This window comes from Nerophis lumbriciformis, linkage group LG13, assembly GCF_033978685.3.
Source record: "Nerophis lumbriciformis linkage group LG13, RoL_Nlum_v2.1, whole genome shotgun sequence".
Classification (NCBI taxonomy): Eukaryota; Metazoa; Chordata; class Actinopteri; order Syngnathiformes; family Syngnathidae; genus Nerophis; species Nerophis lumbriciformis.
In genome coordinates, this window is record NC_084560.2 from 15,448,625 (window position 1) to 15,454,789 (window position 6,165).

Below are 6,165 nucleotides of genomic sequence, written 5' to 3' on the forward strand. Positions count from 1 at the left end.
CCGCTTTGTAGATCTCGGGTCAAGACAAGATCTTGTTGTGGATCACAATAGATCAAAGAAACCGACACCTTCCTGTCGCTTCCCATCCTACACAGTGGAGTTTTACCAGCCTTTTGTCCTCTCGCCGGGAACTCATGGAAACACAAAGTTTTGTGATAACTTAGATACAATTATTCTGACACAGATGGCATGTTGTTCTTACAAACCCCGTTTCCATATGAGTTGGGAAATTGTGTTAGATGTAAATATAAACAGAATACAATGATTTGCAAATCCTTTTGAACCCATATTCAATTGAATGCACTACAAAGACAAGATATTTGCAGTCTAAAGATAAGATGGTCAAACTCATAAACTTTTTTTTTTTTTTTCAAATAATGATTAACTTAGAATTTCATGGCTGCAACACGTGCCAAAGTAGTTGGGAAAGGGCATGTTCACCACTGTGTTACATCACCTTTTCTTTTAACAACACTCAGTAAATGTTTGGGAACTGAGGAGACACATTTTTTAAGCTTCTCAGGTGGAATTCTTTCCCATTCTTGCTTGACGTACAGTTTAAGTTGTTCAACAGTCCGAGGGTCTCCGTTGTGGTATTTTAGGCTTCATAATGCGCCACACATTTTCAATGGGAGACAGGTCTGGACTACAGGCAGGCCAGTCTAGTACCCGCACTCTTTTACTATGAAGCCACGTTGATGTAACACGTGGCTTGGCATTGTGTTGCTGAAATAAGCAGGGGCGTCCATGGTAACGTTGCTTGGATGGCAACATATGTTGCTCCAAAACCTGTATGTACCTTTCAGCATTAATGGCGCCTTCACTGATGTGTAAGTTACCCATGTCTTGGGCACTAATACACCCCCATACCATCACACATGCTGGCTTTTCAACTTTGCGCCTATAACAATCCGGATGGTTCTTTTCCTCTTTGGTCCGGAGGACATGACGTCCACAGTTTCCAAAAACAATTTGAAATGTGGACTCGTCAGACCACAGAACACTTTTCCACTTTGTATCAGTCCATTTTATTTGCGCTTTACCTTCTCCCCCTTGGTTCTATTTTTAGGAAGTACAGTATTGCATTTAATTTTTATGCCGATGATTGCCAGATTTATTTTCCCATGGCACAAAATAACACGGTTCAACGTCTTATTGACTGCCTGCACGACATCAAAGTCTGGCTTTCAGCTAACTTCCTGAGCCTAAATGAAGATAAAACAGAAGTTATGTTGTTCGGTCCAAGTCGCTCTCCCTCCCCCAACGTTGACCTCGGCACTCTGAGCCCGTATCTCAGCGACTCTGTCACAAACCTGGGGGTAAAGTTTGACTCAGATTTTAAATTCGAAAAACAAATCAGCAGCGTCGTTCAAAAAAGCTTTTATCAATTACGCCAAATAGCGAAAGTGAAACCGCTTCTATCAAGACATGATCTTGAGAAATTAATCCACGCTTTTATCTCGACTCGTCTTGATTACTGTAATGCCTTGTATGTAGGCATTAGCCAGGCCTCCCTCGTCCGCCTGCAGCTCGTGCAGAACTCTGCTGCTCATCTGCTAACACAGACCCGCAGACGTGAGCACATCACCCCTATTTTAGCGTCCCTTCACTGGCTCCCTGTGCGTTACCGAATACATTTTAAACTCCTTTTATTTGTTTTTAAATGTCTAAACAACCTCGCGCCAACCTATCTCTCCGACCTCCTTCAGCCTTACTGCCCCACCCGATCCTTAAGATCAGCCGATCAGCTGCTGTTGACGGTCCCTGACACAAGGCTGAAGCTTAGAGGTGACAGAGCTTTCGCCGTTGCTGCTCCCAAGCTCTGGAACGACCTACCCCTGAGTGTTAGACAAGCCTCCTCTCTTCCTGTTTTTAAATCTCTCTTAAAAACATACTTTTATTCCATGGCTTTTAACACTGAGTGATATCCATCCTGCAATGGCGCCCCATAATACACCTGCTGTGATCCTGTTTTTATGTTTTTATGTTTTTATTAATTCTATTTTAATTATTTATTTTTTATCGTGTTCTGTTTGTGTTGTGTTGTGTTTGCTTGGTACTCGTTTTATCTTTTAACCTGCTCATTGTACAGCACTTTGGCTACCCCTGTGGTAAATTTTAAATGTGCTCTATAAATAAAGTTGATTTGATTTGATTTGATCTTAGATGAGCTCAGGCCCAGCGAAGTCAACGGCGTTTCTGGGTGTTGTTGATAAACGGTTTTCGCCTTGCATAGGAGAGTTTTAACTTGCACTTACAGATGTAGCGACCAACTGTAGTTACTGACAGTGGGTTTCTGAAGTGTTCCTGAGCCCATGTGGTGATATCCTTTACACACTGATGTCGCTTGTTGATGCAGTACAGCCTGAGGGATGGAAGGTCACAGGCTTAGCTGCTTACGTGCAGTGATTTCTCCAGATTCTCTGAACCCTTTAATGATATTATGGACGGTAGATGGTGAAATCCCTAAATTCCTTGCAATAGCTGGTTGAGAAAGGTTTTTCTTAAACTGTTCAACAATTTGCTCACGCATTTGTTGACAAAGTGGTGACCCTCGCCCCATCCTTGTTTGTGAATGACTGAGCATTTCATGGAATCTACTTTTATACCCAATCATGGCACCCACCTGTTCCCAATTTGCCTGCACACCTGTGGGATGTTCCAAATAAGTGTTTGATGAGCATTCCTCAACTTTATCAGTATTTATTGCCACCTTTCCCAACTTCTTTGTCACGTGTTGCTGGCATCAAATTCTAAAGTTAATGATTATTTGCACAAAAAAAAAAGCTTATCAGTTTGAAAATCAAATATGTTGTCTTTGTAGCATATTCAACTGAATATGGGTTGAAAATTATTTGCAAATCATTGCATTCCGTTTATATTTACATCCAACACAATTTCCCAACTCATATGGAAACGGGGTTTGTACATTTTGTGAGCTAATGTAAAATTCAAACGTCTTAGACGCCGTTTTGAAGGCGTTACTTATTGGTACTTTAAAGTTAAACAGGTCCTCGTCTAGAAAAGTGATTGTTTCCATCACAGTGATTGTCACTTTGGGTCCCCCGAGAGAGACATGCCTACAATTTAGCGGGACATCACCCATGCACAACAGATCAAGTATGAATCATTCAAGAAAGGTCAGACTGGTATCCTCTCAGACTGCCAGTAGTGGCGAGGGAAGCAAGAGATAGAGAAGGAGGAATGTTTACCCTGGGCCGGTGCCGCTGGTTAGCCGCCGCTTTACCACCCCCTCCCTGGCTTTTCAATTCCAGCCTGACCGCGGGGCCCGGCTCCTGACTGCGTAGGCAGGACTATCGGGGATCAATGCGTCCTGAGTGAAATGTCAACTGCGGAGCTGCGACGCGTCAGGCTGTGAGGGACTTGTAATAGCTATTGATCCGCAAGCGTGCTTAACACCGAGTCGGGGCCGCCACAAAGCGAGGCAGCTGCAGGGGGAGATGTATGCATGGGAGGAGATAAAACCCAGAAAATAGAAAAGAAAAAAGCCCGCCTTGCATCCCTCCCTCTCTGGCAACAGATTGATCTTCCTCTTCCTGCTGATTCTAGCTGGGTCTGTCATTATCTTACTCTGTCATTAGGGGCTCCATTGACAGCCTGGGTCTGTCTGTGTCACTCTATTGAGACAGCCACACTTTTCCCAGGCACTGTTCTCTACATTTATTAAAATCTCTGACAGCCCAGTCTTTGCTTTCTCCACAGTCTCGTCTTTGTAAGACACGTCCACCAGTGCCTCTGGCTGGTAATGTCAGCCAGGACCAGCTGGTTCATACCGCCTTACCCTAGCTGTTTTTATACTAATCTTATACAAACCCCGTTTCCATATGAGTTGAGAAATTGTGTTAGATGTAAATATAAACGGAATACAATGATTTGCAAATCCTTTTCAACCCATATTCAGTTGAATATGCTACAAAGACAACATATTTGATGTTCAAATGATAAACTTTTTCTTTTTTTTGGCAAATAATCATTAACTTTAGAATTTGATGCCAGCAACACGTGACAAAGACGTTGAGAAAACAAGGATGGGGCGAGGGTCACCACTTTGTCAACAAATGCGTGAGCAAATTGTTGAACAGTTTAAGAAAAACCTTTCTCAACCAGCTATTGCAAGGAATTTAGGGATTTCACCATCTACGGTCCGTAATATCATCAAAGGGTTCAGAGAATCTGGAGAAATCACTGCACGTAAGCAGCTAAGCCTGTGACCTTCGATCCCTCAGGCTGTACTGCATCAACAAGCGACATCAGCGTGTGAAGGATATCACCACATGGGCTCAGGAACACTTCAGAAACTCACTGTCAGTAACTACAGTTGGTCGCTACATCTGTAAGTGCAAGTTAAAGCTTTACTATGCAAAGCGAAAGCCATTTATCAACAACATCCAGAAACGCTGCCGGCTTCTCTGGGCCCGAGATCATCTAAGATGGACTCATGCAAAGTGGAAAAGTGTTCTGTGGTCTGACGAGTCCATTTTGGAAATATTCGACATTGTGTCATCCGGACCGAAGGGGAAGCAAACCATCCAGACTGTTATCGACGCAAAGTTCAAAAGCCAGCATCTGTGATGGTATGGGGGTACTTTAGTGCCCAAGGCATGGGTAACTTACACATCTGTGAAGGCACCATTAATGCTGAAAGGTACATACAGGTTTTGGAACAACATATGCTGCCATCTAAGCGCCGTCTTTTTCATGGACGCCCCTGCTTATTTCAGCAAGTCAATGCCAAACCACATTCAGCACGTGTTACAACAGCGTGGCTTCTTAAAAAAAGAGTGCGGGTACTTTCCCGGCCCGCCTGCAGTCCAGACCTGTCTCCCATCGAAAATGTGTGGCGCATTATGAAGCGTAAAATACAACAGCGGAGACCTCGGACTGTTGAACGACTGAAGCTCTACATAAAACAAGAATGGGAAATAATTCCACTTTCAAAGCTTCAACAATTAGTTTCCTCAGTTCCCAATCGTTTATTGAGTGTTGTTAAAAGGAAAGGCCATGTAACACAGTGGTGAACATGCCCTTTCCTAACTACTTTGGCACGTGTTGCAGCCATGAAATTCTAAGTTAATTATTATTTGCAAAAAATAAATAAAGTTAATGAGTTTGAACATCAAATATGTTGTCTTTGTAGTGCATTTAATTGAATATGGGTTGAAAAGGATTTGCAAATCATTGTATTCCGTTTATATTTACATCTAACACAATTTCCCAACTCATATGGAAACGGGGTTTGTAAGATGGACTGATACAAAGTGTAAAAGTGTTCTGTGGTCTGACGAGTCCACATTTCAAATTGTTTTTGGAAACTTTGTTCATATTTACATCTAACACAATTTCCCAACTCATATGGAAACGGGGTTTGTATACCAAAGACTATAAAAATGGGACCCATTACCTCCCTGCTTGGCACTCAGCATCAAGGGTTGGAATTGGGGGTTAAATCACCAAAATGATTCCTGGGCGCGGCCACCGCTGCTGCCCACTGCTCCCCTCACCTCCCAGGGGGTGATCAAGGGTGATGGGTCAAATGCAGAGAATAATCTCGCCACACCTAGTGTGTGTGTGACAATCATTGGTACTTTAACTTTAACTTTAACTTTATATATGTTCATGTACAAACCCCAAAAGCAGGTAAATGGTAAATAAAAAGAGAATACAAGAAATAATTTTCAACTTATATCCAATTGAATAGACTGCAAAGACAAGATATTTCATGTTCACACTGAGAAACTTCTTTTTTTTTTTGCAAATATTACCTCCTTTGGAATTGGATGCCTGCAACCTGTTTCAAAAAAGCTGGCACAAGTGGCAAAAAAGAGTGAGAAAGTTGAGGAATGCTCATCCAAGACTTATTTGGAACATCCCGCTAATTGGGAACAGGTGGGTGCCATGATTGGGTATAAAAGCAACTTCCATGAAATGTATTTTAATACACCAGTACAACTACAGAGGATCTCAGCATGTTTGCAATTCAGCATTTATTTTTGGTGTACATTGTTAGCAAATCATTTTTTCCCCCAAAAATAGGGAGTTTTGTTTCACAAAAAACACACGGAATTTACCCCATGACGGTCATAATGTACAAAAGCCAAGTTGTCACGTTGTGTAAATGGTAAATTAAAAAGAGAATACAATGAG